Raw genomic sequence first — 12,862 nt, forward strand, 5'->3', positions numbered from 1 at the left:
AATAGGTAATAGTACTGTGTGTTAATTTTTTTAATACAAAGTTTCCACTGAGCTCCCAGTTTGGCTGCTTCACCTACTCTTCTGTTTTATGCTTTTAGCTGGACAGGGAACAAAAAACATTTTCCAGCTCCCTGGCTGAGTGATACACCTGCACTGGTGTAAATTGCATGTAAGTCTGTGGAAGCCGGAGAGGCTGCACTTGTGTAACTGAAGCTGTGATAAGGCACAAGAGTGTTTAGTGCAGTTTAGTGCTAAAAACATTTGACACTTGCTTTGAACAAATAAATTACAGTGTCTCGACTCTTAGTTGGAAAGGCTGTGGGTCAAGGGTGTGATGTATTTCTCTGCTGGAGTTCAAAAGAGCAGCTGCAGAGTATGGCATAAATAACAGCAGATATTGACCTCCTTGAGAGTGAAAAGGCAAGATATATTGACCCTGAAGTCAAATATTGACCCCAGATTTGTTTCAGTCTTTTTTTTTTTTTTTTTTTTTTAACTTCAAGGACCAATAAATCTTGGTATTAGGCAAAAAAACCCCAAGAATGGAAATGCAAATTCAGGTTGGACACAACTATGGTCAATTCTATTAGCTCGCTAAGTTCTTACCATCTTTTACAGAAAGTACAGAAAGGGACAATTTTCTTTGTATTTTTAGTGGTATATCATATCAAAACAAGGAAACTGATTATTACAGCCATTATTTGAGAAATTCAACATTCCTTAGAGAGTTACAAGTGTGGTAAAGTTACAAGTGTAGAAGAACATTGGAAATCGGTGAGAAAGTTCTAAACCAGATATGTAGGTTTGCAGTCCAAAAGTCTTTGGCATTGACTTCAGGCAGAATAATTTTTCAAAATGAACTTAGACATCTTGACTGCTTGAGTTCACTCAGCTTCCTTCTTCCCTCTTCCCTGAATAGTTGTCCTCCAAAGTTTTAGTTACCTTGGGATTTCTTTCACTGAAACACAAGCTAATATTTGGGTTGGGGTTTTTTATGGCACAGGGTTGTATCTTTCACAAGAACTCTTAATAATATATTTATGTGTCAACTAGGGGAAAAAACCCCCAAGGTCTCTTTTACAATTTTTTGTCTGAATTAAAATTTACCAATTCCCACTTGTAACTATAGATTTATATTATGCCTTCTGCCTCTTAATTAAAGTGCCCTGGGATTTTTCTCTCCATTCAAGCATATGCATTTTATATTGAAAAGTTCTAAGTTTTTCATTTAGTCTTTTGGGTAAGAAAATTATTTTGTCCAATTTAAGCCTTTCACTATCAGCCTCAATCCACTGCTAAAGCTTGTAGCAATGAGCCTGAAATCCATGGTAAAATTTGAGTCTTACCAGACTGAAGACTAGTAAGTTGTACTTAAGTCTTGACTTAAGTCAGACTTTAAATCAAACTTAAAAGACTTGTAAGCCCTATGAGGCATGGCTGAGGGAGCTGGAGTTATTTAGCCTGGAGGAAAGGAGGCTCAGGGGTGACCTTATTGCTCTACAACCATCTGAAAGGAGGCTGTAGTCAGCTGGGGGTCGGCCTCTTCTGCCAGGCAGCAAGTGACAGGACAAGAGGACATAGCCTCAAGCTATGACCCCTGCCCAGGGAGGTTTAGGCTGGACATCAGGAGGAATTTCTTCATGGAAAGGGTTGTCAAGTATTGGAATGGACTGCCAAGGGAGGTGGTGGAGTCACCATCCCTGGAAGTCCTCAAGAAACAGCTGGATGTGGCACTCAGTGCCATGGTGTAGGTGACAAAGTGGAGATGAGTCAAAGGCTGGACTCAGTGAACTTGGAGGTCTTTTCCAACCAAAATGATTCTGTGATTCTAGATTCTTAGTCCTCCATCTGCAGATGTGGAATCTCAGGAGACCCTGGCCTCATGGCAACTGCCTTCCCCTTGTACTGCTCTGAAGACAGGGACCCTAAAAATGCCAGGCTCTGTTAAAAAATATTGTGCAAAGACTTGGCTCTCCATGAGTTCATAAGCTATCAAGGAAAGGATTATATCAAGGAATGTATGTTTCAGGAAGATAATTATTTTTGCAGGTATTATTATTGTTGTTGTTGTTGCTGTTGAAAGTGTAGCAAATTTTTCATGTTTAATGGATTTGTCAGCTTCTGTATTTTCATGGTTGCAGTAAATTTCTGTTTTCACCTACTTAACACAGTGATTGCATTGACATTAGGAAGGCAGCAGGGTAGGTGCTATGTAGACAGGTAATATGTTTGTTTAATTGTTGGCTAATTCCTTATCTTTGTGACTGCAGTGCTCTGGATGTCCTTCTGCATGGCTTTTCCTCACTTGTAACAAGCAGATTTAATTCATCATTTAATTCATCATTTCCCAGCATTTGTCAAGATAGTGCAAATTTGCTTATTGTTTTATTGGGAGGGAAAACACGAATTATGTTCGCCAACCACACTCCCACCTCTGCACAGAAAATTTCTTGTAGTAGTTTACAGAATAAAAATTTCCTCTCTAGATAAGGGTGAATATTAACCAGGGAAAAATCTCAGAAATTGTGATGATATTAGGTGGAAAAAATCCATTTATCAGGGCTGTTTGCTCCTTTCATTGCACAGTCATTACACATTGGCACACATTGGCGTTTGAAAAAAAAATGTTCTGGTTGCCTGAGGAATTCATTCTAAGTCTGCTTTTTATCCCGGAAATTGGATCCTAGTGAGCTGTGAATGAACCAGGGTTAGGGAGACCTCAGAAGTCAGAGATGCTACAGGACGCAAGGAGACAGGAGAGGGGGAAAAGGGAAGAACAGAATGAGAAAACTGAAAGATGGAACCTGCATTGGGACATAATCATTCCTTAAGCTAGGGATCCAGCTTCACGGAGGAAAACTTCCACTTTGAAAAGATGAGATTCTGAAAAAGGAGGCAGAGGGGGAGGTTGGTTATATTGGAGGGTGGAAACAAGATTTATTGTGTCTGCCATCAAGCTTGCAGTATTTCTGTGGAAAAAGCCCTACCTTTAGAAAGTGGTTTTAGAAGGGCAGTGAGGTGGAAAATAAATCCAGGCCCTGACAGCTCCTCTCCTTTGGAGGTGATTTAATGCTGAGTCTCAATTCAGCTGAGGGGAGTAAGGCAGCACACTTCCAGAGGAACAGCGCTTATACCTAAGCATAATTTCTCTCCTGTAGTTGAGCATGTAGCCTCAGGAGATTAGGAATGAATTTACAGCCAGTGGATTTGTGACCATGAGCTATGTTCAGTGCAGTGCCTATGGGGATCCTTTCTTCTCAGTTCAGTATTGGTATCTCAGCCAAGCATTCTTGATATCACGGAGAAAAGGCTAATCAGAACTGGTAATTTGCATAATTAAAAGAGTAGAGCAGGCTTCTTTATACCTACTCACTTTTTTTTTGAGGTCCAACTGCATTCTTCCTTGTGGCCCTCTTCATTATTGGGGTCACCTTCCAAATAACAGGTCTATGTAACTTTTAAGTACCCAGCATGGATAGAAACACTTTTGCCTCTTCTTTTTTCATGCACTTGAATCTTTTAAATTCCAAATAATGTCCTTAGAGAGACTTTCCATTTGGAAAACAGTTAATTTTTATATTAGAGTGGTTCTTAATGAAGGCAAGAGGACCATTACCACTAAATCCAGAAAAGCGTGTGTAAAGGTATATATATTAACTTGAGGCATCAAATCTTGGTTAATTTTTTTCAATTCTGTTAATGTCAGCATTTATTGCAACATTTCAGCTGGAACATAACAAAACCTGTAGTTACAGATACATCTGCAGGTTTGATTTTCTGGGTATATTTGTTCAGTCACAGGCAACAATTTTTTTCCCGCTGAAAACCTCATCAAAAGTATCTGTGTATTTTTCCCTAACAGAAAAAAATGTAAATATGTTTTTTATGCCATCAAATATCGTTGAAACTCTATTTTGTTCAGTTCTGCTGGATAGTAGATGAGAGAAAAAAATCTTGATGAGAAGGGCATGCTGGTTGTGCTTCCGATTACTGAGTGAAAATTGGTTTAGATTCGTATGAGCTACAAGAGCTTAAAAACACACTTTGCTGTAACACATGGTATTTTACAATGCTCTTAAATAAATGACCTAGCTCAGCCATGTCAGGGGTGCATGTGTGCACAGAAACTTACATGGAACAGATGGCTGCCAAATACTTCCAGTTAACTTGTGAAGGCACATAAAAAGTTTAATTTCTGTAGTTAAATGGAATAGCTTTTGTGGCAGCATCAGTGGATACAGAAATGTTGCTTTGTTGTGCATGACTGGAGTTCCCATTGTTTCTTGTTCTTTAAAACAGTGATCCAATGTTTTTAGCATTGCCTTTAAATTTAAAAGTTGCAGAACTGGTAAAAGAACAGGTGAAAGCTTTTTGCAAAGAGCATCATTTGTGCATCTGTGCCCTGGATGACTTCATCCTGTCCCTGGTGAGTAGCCCTGCAGCACAGGTGGCACTGCCGTGGTTTTGGCACCTACCACCCTCACAGCCATGGAGGGCATCATGTTGCCCTCCTCAAGAAATGTATCAGAAGCCACAAAGCATGGAGTTAACCACTTTTTCTGCCTACCATTTAGCAGCATTACTAGGGTCACTAACACATAAATACCGTGTTATAAAATTAGAGAATCTTAGGGAAAATATACGCTTTGGGTGTGTTACCTCTTTTCGTCCTTTCAGTCGAATGTAAATTAAATTAAGGTGGAAAATCATGTACATTAGTCATCAAATGATATAATCTTAATTAGGATCTATGTTTCATTATGAATTAATATATTAATTAATTAATATATACAATTAATTAATTAATATATTAACAATATATTGTTAATTAAACAATTATTTCAGAATGGAAGGCCTGGACTTTCACAAAAATGGCATTACTTTGCCATCTGGCACAGCTCTGAAGGACAGATCCCTTCCTTGACTTTCCTAATGCTTTGTTACCTCAGGTTTTATTTAAATCGTTGAATGGAATATCTTCAGGTTGTCTTAGGAAACTGTTTCACAAACCAAAAATCTGGCTTTGATCTCCCTATAGATCTGGCTATATTTCTTCTTGCAAGTCAGTCTAAATTCTTCTGTATTGAGACAGAGTTTGAGAGAGGCTCTTTATTGTCATGTATCATGGCTTTCTTGCCTGTCATTGAACAGGTCTTTAATTCATACATAATTTCCATCTTCTTTTAACTGTTCTAGTTTTTCTCTCATCTTTTGAATGGCCTAATTAGATTTTTGGACTTAGTTCCAGAGATATGCACTGAGTGATCTGTTACTTGATTTTCAGTAACTGAGGACAGACACATCTCTCTTATTCCAGACAGTTATTTAGAAGCACCAGCACTTTCTGAGGTTTGTTCTGGTTTGAGTTTGTCTTTAAATCTAATAGCATATGGGATGCTGGACCCTCTGCTGGTGTGATATTCTTACCACATTGTTATGGCTGGACCTTAAGCTATTGCAAATCCGTGATTTTTCATAAAATTTACCACACTGGTTCTTCAGCTCTGTTTGTAATATTTGCCTAACATACAGTTCAGATACTCAGCAGTCTTTGCTTACCCTGTGTTGTGGTTGGGCTTTTTTTATCCTTTCAATTAAAATATTTAGTGTTTAATCACAGTAGGACATTGTTTGGTAATACTATATAATTAAATGGTGGTGGTTGTTGAAGTGTATAATTAGGATTTCTGACAATTCATTGTGATTCTCTGGACTGCTGCAAAGAAGAACAAAGCCAGAGAGAAAATGCTGGCTGGGTTATATAAATAAGTGAGAGATGATGGTCAGGCTGAAAATGAGGGTTCTCCCCTCCTTTAATGACAGGGTTTGTGTACATTACATAGAATAAAGTATTTCTTAGGCTGAAAGCTTTCCAGAGATAATAGTGTTGGCCCTCTGAGACTCTTTATTATGTCAGATGTGGGATTCTGATTTATGGGAAGTGGCCGCTGCCTCCAACAGGCTCAGTCTGGTGTGTGGAGGAGAATTTGCTTGATGGCCCCTTTGTGCAGAGCTTTGGGCTACAGTGTGCAGATCATTAAGGGCTGGGTTTTCCCAAGGTGTCCCAGAGAAGGAAATCTCTCATGTTTACTGAAATACCCTAGGCTTTTGGGACAAAATGCACCCCTTCCACTTCAGGGGGTGCGGGGACAGGTTGAGCCCTGCCAACCCAAGCCCCAGCATTGCCTCCTCAGTGTTGAGAGTTGCTCTCCAGAGGTGAGATTATGAAAGTCCTGGTGGAGTCTTTGATTTTCTTAAGCATTAATGAACAACTCCTCCCCACTTCTATTTTTTTGGAGTCTAGGAATCTGTTCTCCTAGAATGCAAGCTGAAAACCCCACATAATTACATAGCTGCAAGAATCGTAGAACAGTTTGGGTTACAAGGGACCCTTAAAGTTAGTCATCTAGTCCAAATGCTCTTCAGGGATCAAGGAGATGTTCATCCAGATCAGTTTGGTCAGAGCCCTGTTCACCCTGACTTTGAATATTACCAGGGATGGGATATCTACCACCTCTCTGAGCAACCTGTTCCAGTTCCACCACACTCATTGTAAAAATCTTCCTTTTATCTAATCTGAATCTACCTTCTTTTGGTTTAAAGCCATTTCTTTGTCACAAAAGGCGTGCTAAAAAGTTTGTCCTCATCTGTCACAAAAGGCGTGCTAAAAAGTTTGTCCTCATCTTTCTTATCAGCCCCCTTTAAGTACTGGAAGGCCACAATAAAGTGCCTTTGAAGACCTCTCTTCTCTGGGTTTAACAGTCCCTACTCTGTCATCCTGTCTTCATAGAAGAGACGCTCCAGCCCTTCTGATCATCTTCATGTTCCTCCTCTGGACCCACCCCAGCGGGTTCCTGTCTTTTCTGTGCTGGGGACCCCAGAACTGTACACAGGTGGGGTCTCACCAGAGCAGAATAGAGGGGCAGATTGCCTCTCTCCACTGCTGGCCACACTGCTTTTGACACAGCCCAGGATGTGTTTGGCTTTCTGGGCTGCAAGAGCACATTGCCAACCATGTCCAGCCTTTGTACATAAGCATCCCCAAGTCTTCTTGGCAGTGCTGCTCTTGATCTGTTCATGCCTCAGCCTATATTGATACCAGGGATTGCCCCGACCTTGTACTTGGAAAGAAAGGGGCACCAGGTGAATAAGAAAGCTCGAATGTGAAGTTCAGGGTAAAATCACAGGAACTGGTACCCCCGGCCCTGGTGGGGGTTGTACAGCCTCGCAAGGCACAAATTCTCAGACTGGGCTTTTGAGGTGTGTTTTCTTCTCTCCAGAGGATATTGGCACAAACTGCCAGCTGTGTAGCAGGGCAATCAGATGATGCTGAACACTGTAGAAACCTGTGGAGATCGAGTGGTTTGGGTTGGGTCCATTTATTTATTAATTTTGGAAGAAAGAAGCTCTGTGTCTTGCAATGTTTACTTGAAATATGGAGTGGCTGTTTCAGCCTGTGTCTTGCTGCCATGCTTCATAATTTTCCACCTGGCATAGGAAAACTGGCACGAGTTAGGTGGGTACATACCCACTGCTTAGATTTCAAGTTTAGCTGCTTTAATTTCTTCCTAATAAATAACCAGAAACTTTTTCAAAGCAAGCATGCTTGCATTTATCCCTATTTGATTACAAAACCAGAAGCAAAACTAGCAAATTCCGGAACAAATGACAGCATGTTTGTGCTAAATGTTTTTTTCCGATGGCATTGTAAAAATGTGACGATTAAGTTAAGCAGGCTGTTGCAATCCACCTGTCCACAAGCCAGCACTGCACTATTTGGGTGAGCAGGACCATTGCCATTGTGGAGACAGGGCTTGCCAAAACTGTGGAACGGGAGGAGGTGTGGACCTTTATGTATTAGCTAGGAAATATGTGGGCATCTATTTACATATAGCTCAAATTACAGCTTTTACAGTGTGAGAATAGACTCTCAACTGAAGAAATTAGCTTTATCTCAAAGCAGTAATTTAAAAAGGCATGAAGCAGTTTCAGTTTTTGCCATTATAAAGAACAATTGCTTTCTGAAGTAGGCCAGCATATGGAATCATCAGTTTTGTTGCAAACTGCAACAAAACCATTCCTGAAGGATCATGGGAATTGTTTTCGTGAGGGGTAGGTTAATAACCTGTGGCACAATACAAAAGCGAAGACAAAAATCTCACTGTGAATTTTGTGGCTGGCTGGATCCAGTTATCTCAAACCTATACAAAGTTCTTGTTGTCAAAGATGCTGTTGGCTCCTTTTTCTTAGTGCGCTGATATAATATGCTGGGGTTTTGTCATTACCAAAGCTTCTCTGTAAAAAAATACACACATTTTTCCATATATTTGAACATAAATGTGTTTGTGTGTTATGTATATATGAAAAACACTTATATGCCTGAACTTTAAAATCCTCTCTGTCCTATGAGACAAACTTACTTTCACACTTGCTAGTCATGCATATTAGTAAACACCTACCATTTTACACTTGGGTGCCTGAATTTAAGCACTTACAACCAGGTTTTTCAAAACATTTAGGTATTTAAACGTAGAGATGGGTTCCTCATGGGATCACCTACTTTTGCTAGTGAGATAGACACCCCTGGGAGCTTGTTGCAACTCTGCAACATTAATTACCTCTCAGTATTTGACTCCTAGTTACACACTGAATCACAGAATGGTTCATGTTGGAAGGGGACCCAAAGATCATGTAGTTTCTGCCTCCCAGCCTTGGGCAATGGCACATTCCAGGGCAGGAGGCCTGAATTAGATGTATATAGTTTGCTCAGGTCCCTTTAAATATAAGTATTAGATCCACTGCTGTTTTGAAAACATTAACTATGAGAAAACAATAATTTGAAAGCTGCAAAGTAGGCTTACATTCTTCCTTTCGAAATTCAAGGGATGTTATCTCTTTTCAGTGAATCACACTGGGGAAACCCCCTCCAAACTAATGCATTTTTGTTTCCTGCACTACATTTCTTTATCTTATCATTATTATCCTTATTTCTTGTCCGAGTTATGAAGAAACCTTGCATCTTTGTCAAAATTGATTTGCTAGCAGAAATATTATGCGGCCACCTATGATCCTGTAGCCAGAGCAAAGAAATGAACAGAGAGGCAAATACTTGTAAAAGAATTATTCAGGGGAAAAAAAAAAAAAGTGTGTGCATGTCTTATTCCAGTGTCCAAAGATGTGCTCCTGAAGTGTAATACAGTTGAGGAGTCAGGCATTTTGTAAGGCGGTTACAAAGAGTGAAGTTATTTAGTCTCCCATTAAAACCATGGAACAAAATAACAACAAGAACAACAACAACAAAAATCCCCCAAACAAATAAAACCCAAAAAACCCAGGTCCTCCTTCAGCAAAACCTCTTCTTGGAGCCCAAAAGGAATCTGCAGATGTATGCCCCCTGCGTGAGAACAAAGTCTTCAGTCACTGGAATGCAATGCTATAAAAACAAATACTACAAAGCCTGGTAACAGGGGGATGTCTCGCTTGCATATTTTTTTCTGAGCATTTTGGTGTGCAGAGAAGGGGGTCCCCAAAGCATGTGAGCCAGCAGGATCTCTTTGTATTAGGTTGCTGTCTGTTTGGCCAGATGTCTTCCCAACAGTGAGGCAGAAAAACCAGAGCTCTTATTAAAATAAGTCAGGGAAAGGAATGGAAAAAAGCATATGTCCAGTGAAATGAGGCACATTGTGTCCCATCTGATATTTATTAAACATTGATCAAATCAGCAGTGAGAAATGCACGTCATGCGGAAGTGAGCCCAGCTCCCTGGGTTTGGAAGTCAGTGACAAATGTCTGGGAGCCGACCAGCATTGAAAACACGTGTACAGGACACAGAGAGGAGTGTGCTGCACTAGGAGCATCATTAACAAATGGAGAAGAGCTGACTTCAGCTGAGAACGCCCTTTTGCAGGTTTTACATTTGTTCTGTCAATGGGATGTGTGTGTAGGGTCTTGCTCTTTCCATTTAGTCTGCAGCTTTCTAGATGAAATGTGATACATCTCCTGGAAGAATTCTGCATTTTATGTCAGTCATAACAGCAAGCAGTCTAGTGGATAAAATTGGGGAACTTCTGCCAAATTAAAGCCCGAGTATGGTCTCCTTCAAGCCTCAACTCACAGTTTTTGTGGTAAACCTGCATGATTTTATGCCAACCTGCTGGGTTTTGTGTAATCACAGTAAGCATTTTTAATTTTCGCCCATTTGTTGTTGCTTAATATTTTGGCAATCACATCTTTTGAGAACAACCTTTGAATAAAAATGTGTCCTCACAACATGAACTAAATGCATCTCCTGTATCAGAAAAATCTTATTTGGGCATGATCCTTAAGTGAGGTAGTGGGGAAGAATAACAGGGCAAGCTGAAGTCAGGGTGTGTGCTGGGGAATTTGGGGAGCTCTGATTATACTGTTGTTCATCCCTATACAGAGAGGGTTGCATTCCTGGCTTTTGCATATAGCCTGATGTATTTAATTGCTCAGAAAGACATAAGAGTGAGTCTTCCAAACCTTTTCTTTAAGGGGTACCTATATCTTTCGTATTTTTGTAGTAGTTTTTATACGTTTAGTAAACTAGAAAGTCTCGTGTTACTAGCAGCAGAGTTAAGCACTGTGTGTTTGTAATAAAGAGCAAATATAATTGCTCTGAAAGACTTTACCGTATCACAGGTAAAAGAAAACAAAGGAGCCTGATAGAGCTCCCTGGCTTTTCACTCCAGCCCTGGACCCGGGTCATGTTAGATGAGGGTAGCAGGGGTTCATTGGCAATCAGAAGTAGTTTTAGGCTGACAGGCAGAAAGCCCCAGTAAGGAATGCAGTACACAGTTCCAGGCCAGTTAGTTAATGGAATCACTCCAGCTGTATGATTGTTTTAGTACGATGTGCCTGTGTTATTGATACCAACCGTGCTGGACTGTAAAAGGATGGAGAGGTCTGGCTTTTGTTGGGGTGCTGTTCTAATGTCACTTTGAAATACACTGAAATGAAAAGTTCCGAAAAGCCGAAGTGCTGTTTTATTGAACCAGAGGCAGAGAGGGTTGAGACAAGTGAAACTAGATCCCTATGAAGCACTGAAACATACATGATGCTTGATGCTGAACTGCGATACATCCACTGACATCGGTGAAGTTTCAGCTCGTTACACTACCCAGGAAGCCGGAGTACAGTGACAGAAAGCAGGTCATGTCATAAAATGAGTAATCTGACTATGAGACACTTATCAAGTGAAACTTTTCATTGTGCAATTGCTGCCAAAGGCTTTGTTTTTACTTCTGCCTTTCTCTGTGTTTTGTACCTCTGCAGTCCATCATTTTTCCCAGATAAGGATCTAGGCCTGCTTCAATTAACATTAAAATAAGGAGGATCAAGCTTTCTGTTTGTCTGTGTATTTAGAAAGTGAATGTGATGTGAGTTTTGCCCCAAACTTGTTTTTGGATGTGTGGGACTTTCAAAGCCAACCAAATTGGAATTTTAAATCCTTCAATGAGAAGGAACCTTGCATTTAGGGCACAGGGCTCAATGAGCCCATTAGTACTGGCTAAGACCAGTAATATAGTGCTCCAGACACCACCAAGTTCCTACTGTGAGATCATTTCAGTCTCTAAATACCTGTTGCAAATCTTTCAAAAACTGCACTTTCCTGCTTTTTCAGCAGTTAGAGCTTCCTCTCCAGCAAACTCCTTGAGACTGTAAACCTAAGAAAGCCCATGTGTCAGGATCCATAAGCAAACCTGACTACTGAACTATGGACCCTTCACCTTTTCTTTTGTGCGCAGGAGTTACCACCCTTCCAAATCCAAGTCACCAATAAATGGGCTATGCAACTGCTTGTAACTGTGCCAGCTCCCTCCCTTCCCACCCCACAGGCCTTTACCCTCTGGGATTTCTGTTCTTTATGCTTACAAGCCTTTGTCTCATTTTCCCATAATGTTCTTGAAAAAAGAAACAGATGTTCTGAGCTGGTCTTATGCCTAAACCGCAAGGAACCCAGATCTATGACATCACTTTCGTCACATGGCAACAGAATGTGATGTCACACCTGAAAAGTTTAGAAAAAACATGTGATGATGTAATGTGGAAAAGACCTGAAAAAGGTGCATTTCTGCCTTACACACAGAAAGTATATGTGCAGAGAGGATTGAAGAAGATGTCAAATAAACTTTGTATAAATCCTCTTCCTCAGTTGCTCCAATATGGTTATCCTTCCTTCTTCAAGTACCTTGGGTGTAAAGGAAGCCATTGGAAAATGTCATTGGAGAGAGAAGTGCAGTTGACTTAATTCATTATGTTGGTCACCCATCCTTCTTGAACCCAGGGGAAGTGGCCTGTGCTTTTCTCTTGAAAAAATGAAAAATAAAAAAAAAACACTCTGCAGAAGGTAATGAGTTTGGAAAAGTAAAATCATCTGTGTGTTAGGCCTTAGGGGAAATATAAGTTATTCATAAAAAGCTACAGAGCAAGTTTTGATTAGTTAAATAATCTGGTACATAGAATTTATTAGAGCTTAAAGCTTTCCTGTGGGACTCCCATAATAGTACACAAATAGAGTGAAATATCAAAGAAATGCATTTTCTGACAGGCACAGAAAGTTACGTTAATCCTGGCCTGCTTAACACACCTTGGAAAGATGGATCAATCCCACCTGTTTCTTCCAGCACATTGGTCCAGCTTTCAGGTTTTTACACATTTGTGCTTCTGATTAATAATCCATGCTCCCAACACTCTTGAGTTATTCCCAATGAGCACAAAAGAGGAAAATTGCTTCCCTAATAGACTCAAAGATATCAAGCTGTTCTGGAAAAGAGTTTAAATATAGAATAGTAAAGCTCTGTTTTCTTTCATCAATTTGAGGCTGTTTTTCTTCAGCTTG

At 40.2% G+C, this 12,862-nt stretch overlaps 1 protein-coding gene across 1 annotated transcript in view; it reads left to right on the forward strand.

Moving 5' to 3' along the window:
* Positions 1-12,862, forward strand: part of COLEC12 (collectin subfamily member 12) — a 96,609-nt gene that overhangs the window by 63,200 nt on the left and 20,547 nt on the right. The gene's annotated exons all lie outside the window — the stretch shown is intronic.

This window comes from Motacilla alba, chromosome 2 (assembly GCF_015832195.1).
Source record: "Motacilla alba alba isolate MOTALB_02 chromosome 2, Motacilla_alba_V1.0_pri, whole genome shotgun sequence".
NCBI classification, from domain to species: domain Eukaryota; kingdom Metazoa; phylum Chordata; class Aves; order Passeriformes; family Motacillidae; genus Motacilla; species Motacilla alba.